Source organism: Ranitomeya variabilis, chromosome 5, assembly GCF_051348905.1.
Source record: "Ranitomeya variabilis isolate aRanVar5 chromosome 5, aRanVar5.hap1, whole genome shotgun sequence".
Classification (NCBI taxonomy): domain Eukaryota; kingdom Metazoa; phylum Chordata; class Amphibia; order Anura; family Dendrobatidae; genus Ranitomeya; species Ranitomeya variabilis.
The window spans coordinates 79,094,870-79,113,823 of NC_135236.1; the positions used below are offsets into that span (position 1 = coordinate 79,094,870).

The 18,954-nt window shown below is 45.3% G+C and overlaps 1 protein-coding gene across 2 annotated transcripts in view; it reads right to left on the bottom strand.

Annotated features, from left to right (window-relative positions):
- ADGRL1 (adhesion G protein-coupled receptor L1) overlaps nucleotides 1–18,954 on the bottom strand; it is a 526,256-nt gene that overhangs the window by 121,502 nt on the left and 385,800 nt on the right. The window lies entirely within an intron of this gene.

Genomic DNA, 18,954 nt, shown 5'->3' on the forward strand with positions numbered 1-18,954 from the left:
CAAAGATCTTCATCGAAATAAGAGGACCATGGAAAGTGGAAGGACAACAAATGAAAGTGAAGAATAATGTGAACTCATATCAACTGTGAACTAAAAATATAAAAATATGAAGTGTTTTATGGAAAGCCAAGATGGTACTGGATGAAGGAAATGCAAAGGTAGTGAGGCTGCTTCAGGGTGTTAGTAACGTGTCATGAAGAAAGGAAATGGAAGAAATGAATTGGAGTGAATAAACTTGAGGAGGAAAGGACTGGACAAGGGGCATGAAATGTGGTGGTATGAAAACAGGTCCATGGTTCCTCGGGCTCTGTAAACGAAGAAGGGGAGAAGTGGTTGATGGAGTAGAGGAGGCCATAGCATGAGTGTGAAGAACCAGGTGAAGGGATATATGATTGGGGCAGATTCAAGGGAGACACACTCAAGGAATCTGCAATGTAAAAGTTAATATTTACAGACAAGCAAAGTTAGAAACAGGCAGGGAATGTAAAATAGGCCAAGACTTAGCAAAAGGTGCTAAGGTTTTGCAGTCCTTATCTAACACCCATGGAAATAAGAATTATGGAGTGCTAAACCTTGCCACCATCTGATAACTCCAGGGCACACGAATATATTGAGAGATGAAGACAAGCAGAGAGAGAAAGAGAGAGGCAGAGCAAAAAATCTGACTCCGAAAGAAAACGGAGAAATGTCATTCAGGTTGAGAGATGAGATAATACATTGTTTTTAGGGAAGAAAAAAAAAAAGAGACAAACCGAGAAAGATAGAGACAGCCGATCTGAGGCAAAACAAGTCAGGAGCGACAGAATGAAAATTGCTAAGAGTGAGAGACAGACAGAGGGAGAAAGAGACAGAGCGTGACAGCCTTGGCAGAACATCCTGGGGATAGAAGCTTTATATTAATGAGCCAAGCCTGGAAAGGAAAGAAAATAGTTAAATGTTGTAAATACACAATGCACCTTGCTTTCCCACAGGGCTCCACATGAAGTGGAGCAAATAGCTCTGTCACTAAAAGAAAAGCCTGCGGAGCACTGCAGACACCTGTCAGTCTGCATACTGGAGGATGTGCAGAGCACTATGGGTGCAGAACAATATTACGTCTGTGTCCGCTCAGCAATGTAACTACAGGTCATGTGTCTACAAGTCACTGAGTAGCAATTAAAATGCATGCAAATATTCACCTTGTGTATTGGTGTGTGCAGTGAATAGCAATATTTATCAGTAGCGGGAGATGATACATTCTTAGATGTGCCCTGACATGTATCAGGAGCTCAGTGCACTGGATTCATTGGTAATCCAGGCTGCATATACGAATATCCCTAGTCAGTAGGTGACACTGTATGTTCATGTATGTCTCCAAATATCCAAGTTTAGACCAACGACATATATGTGCAGCGCCCCAGAGTCCTGGTCGTTGCAGTACTGTGGCTCCGCCGCTAAGGGGGGCTATGGGGATTCTTTACTGTAAGAGCAGTGAGACTATGGAACTCTCTGCCGTATGATGTTGTAATGAGTGATTCATTAATTAAATTTAAGAGGGGACTGGATACCTTTCTGGAAAAGTATAATATTACAGGGTATATACACTAGATTCCTTGATAAGGCGTTGATCCAGGGAACTAGTCTGATTGCCGTATGTGGAGTCGGGAAGGAATTTTTTTCCCCATGGTGGAGTTACTCCTTGCCACATGGGGTTTTTTTTGCCTTCCTCTGGATCAACATGTTAGGGCATGTTAGGTTAGGCTATGGGTTGAACTAGATGGACTTAAGGTCTTCCTTCAACCTCAATAACTATGTAACTATGTAACTATGGTACGTCTGATGGCACTGAAGGAGTTCATCTGACCAGGTATCACAGACACCAATACATTTCACAGTCTGGCCTCCAGGGGGAGCTAAGGGTACTATTCATTAGGCCACTCCTCACAGTCTGGTAAAACTGGGGGTTAGGCAGGAAGTTAGGGAGAACGCTGACTGGGTTGGAACCAGGCAACACCTTGTGGCAGAGGGTGTTGTAGGGGAAGATTCGGTAGGGTCCCTGTCAGGGGTGGGATCCTGACAGAGGCCTGGCAGACAGAGAGAAAGCTACGGGACCACGCCTGCACTTCATAGCGGCGGTGCCCTAAGAAAGGACAAGAAGCGAGATTTATTGTGCTGAGTGAGAAACGAGATCAAAGCAAGAAGGAGAATACCAGTAGGAGTCGTGCTGTAAGATCGAGGCAACATCCTACTGAGGTGCAAACAACCGGCGGCCGGAACGCCGAGGAGGTACAGAGCTCTAAGCCATACTTCAAACCAACGGCAGGACAGTCAGTCACAGGCGGGCTGTCTCACTTAAATCACCTACGCAGACATAGGGGGCAACCTTTGGAGAGGGGCGACTCTAGGGTCCCGGAAGAGCTCCGAGCCTACCCGTCATACGGGTGCGTCCCAACCATAAACACCAGGGAGGGATGGAGGATTAGCAGAAGATCATCTAATCGAGTTGTGAGGGAACACAAGAAACAGACACAACAGTTGTGGGGACTATCCCATAAGCTCAGCAGGGGAGGACCACAACACATAGCGCTAGTAGGAAGGCACAGATTTCCACCTGCAAAGGGAACTCTGGAGGTGCCATTGGACCGGCCGGACTTGCGCAGCCTGGTTAACCGTATTCCGGATTGAGGACTTTGAGACCTTCAGTAAAGAGGTAAAGAGACTCCAACCTGGTGTCCTCGTTATTAACTGCGACCGGCACTACACCGCACTACCAACACCTAGTATTTATTTGGAGCGCCAACCCCAGAGCAGAGACTCAGAGGCCCGGTACCGGGTACCCCTCGGCCCTGCGGCAGTGGGGGCGCTGCAAAACTTGGCGTCACGAACAGGATCTACTTAAGCCTGAAGAATCAGGTCATGTGTGCCTTGGAACTGTGATTTATTATACTTGGACTGTGACTTATTGCAATGACTGTGGATTGCCATTTGCCGCCAGAAGTTCCCGCCAAAACCGCCGCCATTACAGCGCTAAGGAGAGCTCAAGAGAAGAAGAAGGGCGTGGAGTGGGCGTAGACAAGCTGGAGAGCGCGAAAGACAATGGCCGCCCAGTCTAAATATTTCTGCCCCTTGAGGACGTGTCCGTCAGGAGCCGAGATCCGCCTACTGATCCTCAATGGGGGGCGGAGACAAAGAAAACGAAACCGCCCACGAAGGAGAGAGCGGGAAAGGACCAGGAAGAAGGAGCGAGCCACATGGAGGACGCCATGGCCAGCCGCCCGGAGCCGGAGCGTGGGGTCGGAGCCGAGGACTCCCCCAGCTACCCAGAGAGGCACCGCAGCCAGACCTTCACAGTTGACGCTGACCTCCTGCAGACCGGAGCGGACGAGCTGATCCACCAACTCCTGCGGACGCAGCTGAGCACTGAGGCCGGGTGGAAGAAGACCATCATCGGGAGCCTCACCAGACATCTGTCGGCAGCCTCGTCTGGTCCGGAGCAGGAAAGAAGTTCCAGCGCTTCGAAGCCAGAAAGCAAGGCCCTGCCGGAAAGCGAGATGCTGCAAACGGAGATGACAGCGCCGCAGAGCAAGGCCCTGCAACCAGCGTTCCAGATCCCAGCGGAGACTGTTATGACCCCAGTGGACAGGGTCTCAGAGGAACGTGTAAGTCTGCAAGATACAAAAATCCAGCTCATAGGGCTGTGGTAACTGGGTTGACCAAATAGCTACTCCTAACGCCAACACTAGAAGTAGCCGGGGATCATGCCTACGGTGATCGCTAGATGACTCGCGCCAGCCGGAGAATCTAACTACCCCTAGGAGAAGAAAACAAAGACCTCTCTTGCCTCCAGAGAAAGGGACCCCAAAGCAAGATACAAGCCCCCCACAAATAATAACGGTGAGGTAAGAGGAAATGACAAACACAGAAATGAACCAGGTTCAGCAAAGAGAGGCCAGCTTACTAATAGCAGAATATAGCAAGATAACTTATCTGGTCAACAAAAACCCTATAAAAATCCACGCTGGAGATTCAAGAACCCCCCGAACCGTCTAACGGTCCGGGGGGAGAACACCAGCCCCCTAGAGCTTCCAGCAAAGGTCAGGATACAGATAGGAACAAGCTGGACAAAAATACCAAACAAAACAAAAGCAAAAAGCAAAGAAGCAGACTTAGCTTGAAAAACAGGAACCAGGATCAGAGGACAAGAGCACAACAGATTAGCTCTGATTTCAACGATGCCAGGCATTGAACTGAAGGTCCAGGGAGCTTATATAGCAACGCCCCTAAACTAACGGCCCAGGTGAGGATATAGAAAAAGACAGACGCTCCAGAGTCAAATCACTAATGACCACTAGAGGGAGCAAAAAGCAAAATCACAACAGTACCCCCCCCCCTTAGTGAGGGGTCACCGAACCCTCACCACGACCACCAGGGCGATCAGGATGAGCGGCGTGAAAGGCACGAACTAAATCGGCCGCATGAACATCAGAGGCGACCACCCAGGAATTATCTTCCTGACCATAGCCCTTCCACTTGACCAGGTACTGAAGCCTCCGCCTGGAGAGACGAGAATCCAAGATCTTCTCCACCACGTACTCCAACTCGCCCTCAACCAACACCGGAGCAGGAGGCTCAGCAGAAGGAACCACAGGCACAACGTACCGCCGCAACAAGGACCTATGAAACACGTTGTGGATAGCAAACGACACAGGAAGATCCAGGCGAAAGGATACAGGATTAAGAATTTCCAATATCTTGTAAGGACCAATAAAACGAGGTTTAAATTTGGGAGAGGAAACCTTCATAGGAACAAAGCGGGAAGAAAGCCACACCAAATCCCCAACACGTAGTCGGGGACCCACACTGCGGCGGCGGTTGGCAAAGCGCTGAGCCCTCTCCTGTGACAACTTCAAGTTGTCCACCACAAGATTCCAGATCCGCTGCAACCTATCCACCACAGAATCCACCCCAGGGCAGTCAGAAGGTTCCACATGACCCGAAGAAAAACGAGGGTGGAAACCAGAGTTGCAGAAAAACGGCGAAACCAAGGTGGCGGAACTAGCCCGATTATTAAGGGCAAACTCAGCTAACGGCAAGAAGGTCACCCAATCGTCCTGATCAGCAGAGACAAAACACCTCAAATAAGCCTCCAAAGTCTGATTAGTTCGCTCCGTCTGTCCATTAGTCTGAGGATGGAAAGCAGACGAAAACGACAAGTCAATGCCCATCCTACTACAAAAGGATCGCCAGAATCTGGAAACAAACTGGGATCCTCTGTCTGACACAATATTCTCAGGGATGCCGTGCAAACGAACCACGTTCTGGAAAAACACAGGAACCAGATCGGAAGAGGAAGGCAGCTTAGGCAAAGGAACCAAATGGACCATCTTGGAGAAGCGATCACATATCACCCAGATAACAGACATGCCCTGAGACACCGGAAGATCAGAAATGAAATCCATGGAGATATGTGTCCAAGGTCTCTTAGGGACAGGCAAGGGCAAGAGCAACCCGCTGGCACGAGAACAGCAAGGCTTAGCTCGAGCACAAGTCCCACAGGACTGTACAAATGACCGCACATCCCTAGACAAGGAAGGCCACCAAAAGGATCTGGCCACCAGATCTCTGGTGCCAAAAATTCCTGGGTGACCTGCCAACACCGAGGAATGAACCTCGGAAATGACTCTGCTGGTCCACTTATCAGGCACAAACAGTCTGTCAGGTGGACAAGAATCAGGCCTATCAGCCTGAAATCTCTGCAACACACGTCGCAGATCTGGAGAAATAGCTGACAAGATAATACCATCCTTAAGAATACCAACAGGTTCAGCGACTCCAGGAGCATCAGGCACAAAGCTCCTGGAAAGAGCATCGGCCTTCACATTCTTTGAACCTGGTAAATACGAGACAACAAAGTCAAAACGGGAGAAAAACAATGACCAGCGGGCCTGTCTAGGATTCAGGCGTTTAGCAGACTCGAGATACATCAGATTTTTGTGATCAGTCAAGACCACCACACGATGCTTAGCACCCTCGAGCCAATGACGCCACTCCTCAAATGCCCATTTCATGGCCAACAACTCCCGATTGTCCACATCATAATTTCGCTCCGCAGGCGAAAACTTCCTAGAGAAAAAGGCGCAAGGTCTCATAACAGAGCAACCAGGGCCTCTCTGCGACAAAACGGCCCCTGCTCCAATCTCTGAAGCATCCACCTCAACTTGAAAGGGAAGCGAGACATCAGGCTGGCACAAAACAGGCGCCGAAGTAAACCGACGTTTCAACTCCTGGAAAGCCTCCACGGCAGCAGGAGCCCAATTAACCACATCGGAGCCCTTCTTGGTCATATCCGTCAAAGGTTTCACAATGCTAGAAAAGTTAGCGATAAAACGACGGTAGAAGTTAGCGAAACCCAAGAACTTCTGAAGACTCTTAACTGACGAGGGCTGAGTCCAATCAAGAATAGCTCGGACCTTGACTGGGTCCATCTCCACAGCAGAAGGGGAAAAAATGAACCCCAAAAAGGGAACCTTCTGTACACCAAAAAGACACTTTGAGCCCTTGACAAACAAAGAATTTTCACGCAAAATTTTAAAGACCATCCTGACCTGCTCCACATGCGAGTCCCAATTATCAGAAAAAAACAGAATATCATCCAGATAAACGATCAGAAATTTATCCAGATAGTTCCGGAAAATGTCATGCATAAAGGACTGAAAAACTGAAGGGGCATTAGAGAGCCCAAAAGGCATCACCAAGTACTCAAAATGACCTTCGGGCGTATTGAATGCGGTTTTCCATTCATCCCCTTGCTTAATGCGCACAAGGTTGTACGCACCACGAAGGTCTATCTTGGTAAACCACTTGGCACCTTTAATCCGGGCAAACAAGTCAGACAACAGCGGCAAAGGATACTGAAATTTGACAGTGATCTTATTTAAAAGCCGATAGTCAATACAAGGCCTCAAAGATCCGTCCTTTTTAGCCACAAAAAAGAATCCCGCACCAAGAGGGGAAGAAGACGGACGGATGTGTCCTTTCTCCAGAGACTCCTTGATATATGAACGCATAGCGGTATGTTCAGGTATCGACAGATTAAACAGTCTTCCCTTAGGAAATTTACTGCCTGGAATCAAATCTATTGCACAGTCACATTCCCTATGAGGAGGCAATGCACTGGACCTGGACTCGCTAAAGACATCCTGATAATCAGACAAGTACTCCGGAACTTCCGAAGGCGTAGAAGAAGCAATAGACACAGGCAGGGAATCCTCATGAATACCACGACAGCCCCAACTAGACACTGACATAGCCTTCCAGTCAAGGACTGGATTATGGGTCTGTAACCATGGCAGCCCCAAAACAACCAAATCATGCATTTTATGTAGAACGAGAAAACGTATCACCTCGCGGTGTTCAGGAGTCATGCACATGGTAACCTGTGTCCAATACTGCGGCTTATTTTCTGCCAATGGCGTAGCATCAATACCCCTAAGAGGGATAGGATTTTCTAATGGTTCAAGAATAAAACCACAGCGCTTAGCAAATGAGAGATCCATAAGACTCAGGGCAGCACCTGAATCTACAAACGCCATGACAGGATAAGATGACAGTGAGCAAATCAAAGTTACAGACAGAATAAACTTAGGATGCAAATTACCAACGGTGACAGGACTAACAACCTTAGATATACGTTTAGAGCATGCTGAGATAACATGTGTAGAATCACCACAGTAGTAGCACAAGCCATTCCGGCGTCTATGAATTTTCCTCTCATTTCTAGTCAGGATTCTATCACATTGCATCAAATCAGGTGTCCGTTCAGACAACACCATGAGGGAATTTGCGGTTTTTCTATCACATTGCATCACATCAGGTGTCTGTTCAGACAACAACATGAGGGAATTTGCGGTTTTGCGCTCCCGCAACCGCCGGTCAATTTGAATAGCCAGGGACATGGTATCATTCAGACCTGTGGGAATGGGAAAACCCACCATAACATTCTTAATGGCCTCAGAAAGGCCATTTCTAAAATTAGCGGCCAGTGCACACTCGTTCCAATGTGTCAGCACGGACCATTTCCGAAATTTTTGGCAATACACCTCAGCCTCGTCCTGGCCCTGAGACATAGCCAGCAAGGCTTTCTCTGCCTGAATCTCAAGATTGGGTTCCTCATAAAGTAAACCGAGCGCCAGAAAAAACGCATCAATATCAGCCAATGCCGGATCTCCTGGCGCCAACGAAAAAGCCCAATCCTGAGGGTCACCCCGTAAGAATGAAATAACAATTTTTACTTGTTGAGCAGAGTCTCCAGACGAACAAGGTTTCAGGGACAAAAATAATTTACAATTATTCCTGAAATTCCTAAACTTAAATCGGTCTCCTGAAAACAGTTCAGGAATCGGAATCTTGGGTTCAGACCTAGGATTTCTGGTAACATAATCTTGTATACCCTGCACACGAGCGGCAAGCTGGTCCACACTTGTAATCAAGGTCTGGACATTCATGTCTGCAGCAAGCTTAAGCCACTCTGAGGTAAAGGGGAAAAGAAAAAAAAAAAATGAGAGAGGGAAAAAAAAATCTCAAAATTTTCTTTCTTATAATCCCACTTCTGCAATGCATTAAACATTTAATACGGGCCTGGCATACTGTTATGACCCCAGTGGACAGGGTCTCAGAGGAACGTGTAAGTCTGCAAGATACAAAAATCCAGCTCATAGGGCTGTGGTAACTGGGTTGACCAAATAGCTACTCCTAACGCCAACACTAGAAGTAGCCGGGGATCATGCCTACGGTGATCGCTAGATGACTCGCGCCAGCCGGAGAATCTAACTACCCCTAGGAGAAGAAAACAAAGACCTCTCTTGCCTCCAGAGAAAGGGACCCCAAAGCAAGATACAAGCCCCCCACAAATAATAACGGTGAGGTAAGAGGAAATGACAAACACAGAAATGAACCAGGTTCAGCAAAGAGAGGCCAGCTTACTAATAGCAGAATATAGCAAGATAACTTATCTGGTCAACAAAAACCCTATAAAAATCCACGCTGGAGATTCAAGAACCCCCGAACCGTCTAACGGTCCGGGGGGAGAACACCAGCCCCCTAGAGCTTCCAGCAAAGGTCAGGATACAGATAGGAACAAGCTGGACAAAAATACCAAACAAAACAAAAGCAAAAAGCAAAGAAGCAGACTTAGCTTGAAAAACAGGAACCAGGATCAGAGGACAAGAGCACAACAGATTAGCTCTGATTTCAACGATGCCAGGCATTGAACTGAAGGTCCAGGGAGCTTATATAGCAACGCCCCTGAACTAACGGCCCAGGTGAGGATATAGAAAAAGACAGACGCTCCAGAGTCAAATCACTAATGACCACTAGAGGGAGCAAAAAGCAAAATCACAACAGGAGACGGAGCAGATCGGCATCGGAGGGACCGCATCTGAAGCAGGTATGAAGAACGACCCTGCCCCGCCAGCAGAGGACCTGCTGATAGGCCCCGTCGCGGCACCCCCTCTCCCTGGGACCTATAGACTCCAGCGCCTTACACCCTGGGATCAGGCCCCGGGTATGGAGCACTTCTTAAAGGCCCCGATCTCGCCGATCACCTTGCCGAGCGAGGTCTATGCGGAGCTACGGCCGCCAGAGCGAGAGTAAACCTCGATGCCATGGTTATGTAAATAGTTAACTGCTTGTTTCCCTGCTTTTTGCTGCTTTAAACCCGACTAGGGTTATTCTTAAAGGGATCCCTTCGTTTACCCGGGATCCCTATTGCTTTTTGTTTGTTTTCTACTTTTTTGCACAAGTTATCCAGAACTGCTGAATCATGAACAATGCATGATACAAACTCCTTGTATATAGTTTGCACCTTCTTAAAGGTGCTCTCTACTGGTTTTACTTAAAAGACGGACTCTTTGCGAAGATACGGTTCTTGGAACCTGCACTGGAGTCCTTGCTGCATACGGACTTGCAGTTTGAGAAGTTGCACTACCTCATAGAGACTTGGTCCCCTCTTAAAGGGGCTGTTCACATCCTGCACTTATGAACAGTGTTGCCTTAAGATGGTTGAATGGCAATAATGTCCTGAAAAGAAAGTATTGATGATGTTGATATGTGAAAGTTAAATGTAACCAATTAGTTGATTGTAAGAAATATTCAATAATGTTAATAGAGGAATGAGGACAGGAAGTGAACCCGTAGGGGTTAGTAGTGAGTCCTCCTAGGAGCCATATAGAGATGGCTCAGTGCTCTTAAACTGAAAGAAAAATGATATGTTCTATACTGTGTATAGTAGTGGAGGGACAGTAGGCTCGGACGGAAAGGAGCGGTCCTGTAACAGAAAGGAGAGGCAGTAGGTCTGGAGCGGTTAGGACAGGCGGTCCTGCAGATTTAAAGAAGGAGAATGCATAAAAGTTAATTAGCCTTATATGTGATATAAGAAGGTCTTTAGTGGATTTATCGAGTACGTCCTTAAAGGCAATGTTAAATTATTGTTCAAAATTTTGCACTTAGTAGAATACCCGGTTGGGTAAGAAAAGTTATTTATAGTAAAGTTATTTAAAAAGTATTTAACCATGTTTGTAACGTTCAAGTGTCCTCACCTCCCATAAAGGGAAGCTCTGTTAAAAAGTTGACTTGTACTTGCATTTTCAAAATTGTATGTCTTTTTGCTGACATGTATTGTTGTTTTCTTCCCAGTCCAGGAGTACTGGATTTAACCGGGGGGGAGTGCAGCGCCCCAGAGTCCTGGTCGTTGCAGTACTGTGGCTCCGCCACTAAGGGGGGCTATGGTACGTCTGATGGCACTGAAGGAGTTCATCTGACCAGGTATCACAGACACCAATACATTTCACAGTCTGGCCTCCAGGGGGAGCTAAGGGTACTATTCATTAGGCCACTCCTCACAGTCTGGTAAAACTGGGGGTTAGGCAGGAAGTTAGGGAGAACGCTGACTGGGTTGGAACCAGGCAACACCTTGTGGCAGAGGGTGTTGTAGGGGAAGATTCGGTAGGGTCCCTGTCAGGGGTGGGATCCTGACAGAGGCCTGGCAGACAGAGAGAAAGCTACGGGACCGCGCCTGCACTTCATAGCGGCGGTGCCCTAAGAAAGGACAAGAAGCGAGATTTATTGTGCTGAGTGAGAAACGAGATCAAAGCAAGAAGGAGAATACCAGTAGGAGTCGTGCTGTAAGATCGAGGCAACATCCTACTGAGGTGCAAACAACCGGCGGCCGGAACGCCGAGGAGGTACAGAGCTCTAAGCCATACTTCAAACCAACGGCAGGACAGTCAGTCACAGGCGGGCTGTCTCACTTAAATCACCTATGCAGACATAGGGGGCAACCTTTGGAGAGGGGCGACTCTAGAGTCCCGGAAGAGCTCCGAGCCTACCCGTCATACGGGTGCGTCCTACCATAAACACCAGGGAGGGACAGAGGATTAGCAGAAGATCATCTAATCGAGTTGTGAGGGAACACGAGAAACAGACACAACAGTTGTGGGGACTATCCCGTAAGCTCAGCAGGGGAGGACCACAACACATAGCGCTAGTAGGAAGGCACAGATTTCCACCTGCAAAGGGAACTCTGGAGGTGCCATTGGACCGGCCGGACTTGCGCAGCCTGGTTAACCATATTCCGGATTGAGGACTTTGAGACCTTCAGTAAAGAGGTAAAGAGACTGCAACCTGGTGTCCTCGTTATTAACTGCGACCGGCACTACACCGCACTACCAACACCTAGTATTTATTTGGAGCGCCCCTCAGCAGGGTCACGGACCGGGCCTAGCCACCGTGACAACCCCAGAGCAGAGACTCAGAGGCCCGGTACCGGGTACCCCTCGGCCCTGCGGCAGTGGGGGCGCTGCATATGCATGTGAAGCTTTTCCTGAAATGTGATGGTATAGGTCTCCATATTAGGAGAGGGCTACCATGTATGTTCTGCGCCGGTCTGTAGTCACCAGCACACACCAAACAGTGCCGATCAGTGGCCAAACAATCATAAAACTGGGCTTAGGTGACAGATAGGTCCAAAGGAATACTCTCGATGGATACATGACACAGAGAGTAACAATAGGTGAAAAAAATAAATGAAAATGGATTTCTAAGATGATAAATTATGAACGTGTTCTTTAAAGAAGCTAATGATTTAGTAGTTGGGGAATCTATGTATAATTAATTTGCAATGTAAAAAGAGTGAACCAAGAGATAGGAACCACCCAGATGTGAGCAAAATTCAATTAACACTCTAAGGGCTAATGCAGACTGTGTCCGAGTGTGATCTGACAAAACAGGAACGGTGTTATTCTATGGGGCCATGCACATGTTCGATTTTTTCCTTGGTGAGATTTGGTACAGGGAAAAAATTGCACCATGCCCGAGTTTGATCTGACATTTGGATTGCACTCGGCTATGTAAGTCAATGAATCTGTGGAAAAATTGGACTGCGGTCGGATGACATCTGACTACACTCCGATTTCCATGGACTAATAGAATGAAGAAGATGGAGAAAATGTTTTGTTTGTCTTCTCCTCATCTAAGAGAATTGGATCACACTATGCTGAACCTCGGATCAAACTCTGATCAGAGTTCGATCAGACTGTGATTTGCATAATCAACCTGATTCTCTCGCATGAGAGAACATACGCTTGTGGGACCCTACAACATTCTTTAGAGTGCCACACATGATCACTCATTTCCAATCAGCTATCTTTCTTGACTACACCTTACAAAGACATGATCGGCTGGGTTTTGTAAAAGGTCACATATCTATCACGCTCAACTGAGGGATTGGAGATGACAAAGGGAAGGGGTACCAGGTACAACCATAATGCATGAACCAATGTGCCGTAGAAAAGCTAATTTTTCACTCCTGATCCCAAGTGTCGATCTACTGGATCAACATTCAGAAAAACCCAATCAACCACTCTATGGATAGCCAGAAAGAAACCCCAAGCAAGGAATTATATCAAAGAATGCCTTTATTTTATACTCCTTGTGGCAACAATTTTAAAACCAATAAAATATAAAAACAATTAATCTGTACGCATAACAGGACATATGAAATATTTAATGACATCATAATGGCAGACCCAGTAACCAAATAGTAAGTCCCTTAATAGAAAACAAGGTGAAATTCCCTGACGAAGGAGATCATCCAAAACGCGCGTCGGGGTGCGCCATCACAAGACGAGGCGACCCTTAAAGGTATACACCTGTAATTTTTTTGAGTCCCTTCCAGCACATAGCACTTTTTGGTATATGTATACACATGGCCTGCTTGATTCTTAGCACAGTGCACTTAGCATAATTGGCCTTGGAGTGGATATATGCAATTGATCTTTAGCACAATGCACTTTATATAATTGATTCTGGAGTGGTTATTTACATTTTTGGTGTACTGCACACATTTTTTTATGAGATATATATATTTTTTTATCAATTTTTTTAGTAGCCACATTGAATTTCACCTTGTTTTCTATCAAGGGACTTACTATTTGGTTACTGGGTCTGCCATTATGATGTCATGAAATATTTCATATGTCCTGTTATGCGTACAGATTGATTGTTTTTATATTTTAATGGTTTTAAAATTGTTGCCACAAGCAGTATAAAATAAAGGCATTATTTGATATAATTCCTTGCTTGGGGTTTCTTTCTGGCTATCCATAGAGTGGTTGATTGGGTTTTTCTTCCTACTTGGTGGTGGTTGTCACCAACTTACATTGAGCACCGTGATTAGTTGATATTATTATTATTATTTTGAGCACATAGGAATATTTCTAGTGATCTGTGGTGTCTCTGTGTTTTAACATTATGGATCAACATTCAGAATAATTTTGCACATCTATGTACATAGTTCTGTTGTTTTCTTCTAGAAAAGCATGTAAGCTTTTTTTAAAAAATGTGGATGGTTCCCACTGTTACCAGCTCCTGAGTTCATCTATTCCACAGATTAATATTAAGTTCTCAAGGTAAAGAAGCCTTGTCTCCCCTGCAGATTGAACCTTTCTTTATCTAGGTGGAGAGAATTTCCTCTTGTCTTTTGAGGAAGTTTCACATGAAACAGCTTTTCACCATATTTTTTGTACGGGCCATTTATATACTTGTAAAAGTTATTCATTATTATTATTATTATTATTATTATTATTTATTTATTGTTATAGCGCCATTTATTCCATGGCGCTTTACAAGTGAGGAGGGGTATACATAATAAAAACAAGTACAATAATCTTGAACAATACAAGTCATAACTGGTACAGTAGGAGAGAGGACCCTGCCTGGGAAGGCTCACAATCTACAAGGGATGGGTGAGAATACAGTAGGTGAGGGTAGAGCTGGTCATGCAGCGGTTTGGTCGATTGGTGGTTACTGCAGGTTGTAGGCTTGTCGGAAGAGGTGAGTCTTCAGATTCTTTTTGAAGGTTTCGATGGTGGGCGAGAGTCTGATGTGTTGTGGTAGAGGGTTCCAGAGTAGGGGTGATACGCGAGAGAAATCTTGTATACGATTGTGGGAAGAGGAGATAAGAGGGGAGTAGAGAAGGAGATCTTGTGAGGATCGGAGGTTGCGTCATGCTCCTCTTAGACGTCTCTTCTCAAGCCTAAATAGATGTAAATCTTTAAATCTTCATACCTAATAGTCCATGTATTCCTGATGAAGAGACAGGAGTAAGCCACTTAGAGAAGTGGCTATTCTATAGTGAGAACAAAATGAGCAGACATGTTAGAATCCAATGTGCCCGAGTCCAACTCTTCTTCTCTTGATATCTGCCAAGGGTGGAGAGTCAAGACATCTCATTATACATTAGATGCTCAGACGATCCAGTTGAAAATGGGAGATTCGATCAAAGTTCTTCTTAGGTCTCATTCAGAAGTTCTTTTTTCACATATGTGTTCTTTCTGTACTTTTCAGGGACAGAACACGTACCCCGTACATATTATACTGTATGGCACTGGTCATATTTCCTAGTATTTTTGGGGACCATGCATCAGCAAAAACATCACGAAGATATGTGAAGGATAAAAAAAATCACCCACTATGGCACTGTGAAAATTAGGGACAGCACACAATTGCCATCCACGTGCTGTTCATTTTAACATTGTAATAGGTAAAAGCGCTTTGCAATTTTTTATTTTTATCCCGTACGACAAAATCACTGGTGAACCATTGACACAAGGAGCAAACACTGATGCAAATCTGATCCAAAACGCTGATGAAAACCCGTTTTTTTCACGGATTTGATAAAAATGACGTCTGATTTCGACCTTAAGGGTATGGACACATTTAGATTTGAATGCATCCAGGATGTATGCTTCTCTATCTCTACTCCTCCACCATTTTGAGTACAGAAGCCATCATTTTGAATACAACCAAAAAACATCCTTCTAGTACAGTGTTAGTTTTCAGCTGAAATATTTTCAGAATTAAAGAAGGGAACTACTCAAAAACTTGTATTTCTGATCAGTTATGATATTTTAAGGAACTCTGTGGTGACTGTCAGATGTTATCTGTTTGAAATGATTTGCCATTATTCTTGGATCCAGTTTGTCAGGATACCATTGCTCTTGGATCCCGTTTGTCAGGATACCATTGCTCTTGGATACTGTTTGTCAGAATACCAGTGCTTTTGGATCCAGTTTGTCAGGATACCATTGCTCTTGGATCCATTTTGACAGGATAACATTGCTCTTGGATCCAGTTTGTCAGGATAACATTGCTCTTGGATCCCGTTTGTCAGGATACCATTGCTCTTAGATCCAGTTTGTCAGGCTACCATTGCTCTTGGATCCAGTTTGTCAGGATACCATTGCTCTTGGATCCAGTTTGTCAGGATACCATTGCTCTTGGATCCATTTTGTCAGGATAACATTGCTCTTGGATCCAGTTTGTCAGGATACCATTGCTCTTGGATCCATTTTGACAGGATAACATTGCTCTTGGATCCAGTTTGTCAGGATAACATTGCTCTTGGATCCATTTTGACAGGATACCATTGCTCTTGGATCCATTTTGTCAGGATAACATTGCTCTTGGATCCCGTTTGTCAGGATACCATTGCTCTTGGATCCAGTTTGTCAGGCTACCATTGCTCTTGGATCCAGTTTGTCAGGATAACATTGCTCTTGGATCCAGTTTGTCAGGATACCATTGCTCTTGGATCCAGTTTGTCAGGCTACCATTGCTCTTGGATCCAGTTTGTCAGGCTACCATTGCTCTTAGATCCAGTTTGTCAGGCTATTAGTGCTCTTGGATCCAGTTTGTCAGGATACCATTGCTCTTGGATCCGGTTTGTCAGGATACCATTCCTCTTGGATCCAGTTTGTCAGGATAACATTGCTCTTGAATACTGTTTATCAGGAAACCATTGCTCTTGGATCCAGTTTGTCAGGCTACCATTGCTCTTGGATCCATTTTGTCAGGATATCATTGCTCTTGGATTCATTTTGACAGGATAACATTGCTCTTGGATGCAGTTTGTCAGGATACCATTGCTCTTGGATCCAGTTTGTCAGGATAAAATTGCTCTTGGATACTGTTTGTCAGGATAACATTGCTCTTGGATCCCGTTTGTCAGGATACCATTGCTCTTAGATCCAGTTTGTCAGGCTACCATTGCTCTTGGATCCAGTTTGTCAGGATACCATTGCTCTTGGATCCAGTTTGTCAGGATAACATTGCTCTTGGATACTGTTTGTCAGGATAACATTGCTCTTGGATCCCTTTTGTCAAGATACCATTGCTCTTAGATCCAGTTTGTCAGGCTATTAGTGCTTTTGGATCCAGTTTGTCAGGATACCATTGCTCTTGGATCCAGTTTGTCAGGATACCATTGCTCTTGGATCCAGTTTGTCAGGATATCATTGCTCTTGGATTCATTTTGACAGGATAACATTGCTCTTGGATCCAGTTTGTCAGGATAACATTGCTCTTGGATACTGTTTGTCAGGATAACATGGCTCTTGGATCCCGTTTGTCAGGATACCATTGCTCTTAGATCCAGTTTGTCAGGCTACCATTGCTCTTGGATCCAGTTTGTCAGGATACCATTGCTCTTGGATCCAGTTTGTCAGGATAACATTGCTCTTAGATACTGTTTGTCAGGATAACATTGCTCTTGGATCCCTTTTGTTAAGATACCATTGCTTTTAGATCCAGTTTGTCAGGCTATTAGTGCTTTTGGATCCAGTTTGTCAGGATACCATTGCTCTTGGATCCAGTTTGTCAGGATACCATTGCTCTTGGATCCAGTTTGTCAGGATAACATTGCTCTTGAATACTGTTTATCAGGAAACTATTGCTCTTGGATCCAGTTTGTCAGGCTACCATTGCTCTTGGATCCAGTTTGTCAGGATACCATTGCTCTTGGATCCATTTTGTCAGGATATCATTGCTCTTTGGTCCATTTTGTCAGAATACCTTTGCTCTTGGATCCAGTTCATCAGGATTCATCAGGATACCATTGCTTTTGGATTTATTTTGTCAGAATACCTCTGCGCTTGGATCCAGTTTATCAGGATACCATTGCTTTTGGATCCAGTTTGTCAGGATACCATTGCTCTTGGATCCAGTTTGTCTGGATACCATTGCTCTTGGATCCAGTTTGTCAGGACACCATTGCTCTTGGATCCAATTTGTTAGGATATCATTGCTCTTGGATTCAGGTTGTCAGGATACCATTGGCTTTGGATCCGGGTTGTTAGGATACCATTGCTCTTGGATCCCATTTGACAGGATACCTTTGCTCTTAGATACAGTTTGTCAGCCTACCATTGCTCTTAGATCCAGTTTGTCAGCCTACCATTGCTCTTAGATCCAGTTTGTCAGGATACCATTGCTCTTGGATCCAGATTGTAAGGATACCATTGCTCTTAGATCCAGTTTGTCAGCCTACCATTGCTCTTAGATCCAGTTTGTCAGGATACCATTGCTCTTGGATCCAGATTGTAAGGATACCATTGCTCTTAGATCCAGTTTGTCAGGATACCATTGCTCTTGGATCCAGTTTGTCAGGACACCATTGCTCTTGGATCTAATTTCTTAGGATATCATTGCTCTTGGATTCAGGTTGTCAGGATACGATTGCTTTTGGATCCAGGTTGTTAGGATACCATTGCTCTTGGATCCCGTTTGTCAGGATACCATTGCTCTTAGATCCAGTTTGTCAGGATACCATTGCTCTTGGATCCAGTTTGTCAGGATACCATTGCTCTTGGATCCAGTTTGTCAGGATAACATTGCTCTTGGATACTGTTTGTCAGGATAACATTGCTCTTGGATCCCGTTTGTCAGGAGACCATTGCTCTTAGATCCAGTTTGTCAGGCTACCATTGCTCTTGGATCCAGTTTGTCAGGATACCATTGCTCTTGGATCCAGTTTGTCAGGATAACATTGCTCTTGGATACTGTTTGTCAGGATAACATTGCTCTTGGATCCCGTTTGTCAGGAGACCATTGCTCTTAGATCCAGTTTGTCAGGCTACCATTGCTCTTGGATCCAGTTTGTCAGGATACCATTGCTCTTGGATCCATTTTGTCAGGATATCATTGCTCTTCGATCCATTTTGTCAGAATACCTTTGCTCTTGGATCTAGTTTATCAGGATACCATTGCTCTTGGATTTATTTTGTCAGAATACCTCTGCGCTTGAATCCAGTTTATCAGGATACCATTGCTCTTGGATCCAGTTTGTCAGGATAACATTGCTCTTGGATACTGTTTGTCAGGATAGCATTGCTCTTGGATCTAGTTTGTCAGGATAACATTGCTCTTGGATCCAGTTTGTCAGGCTACCATTGCTCTTGGATCCAGTTTGTCAGGATACCATTGCTCTTGGATCCAATTTGTTAGGATATCATTGCTCTTGGATTCAGGTTGTCAGGATACCATTGCTCTTGGATCCAGGTTGTTAGGATACCATTGCTCTTGGATCCAGGTTGTTAGGATACTATTGCTCTTGGATCCAGTTTATCAGTGTACCGTTGTGAT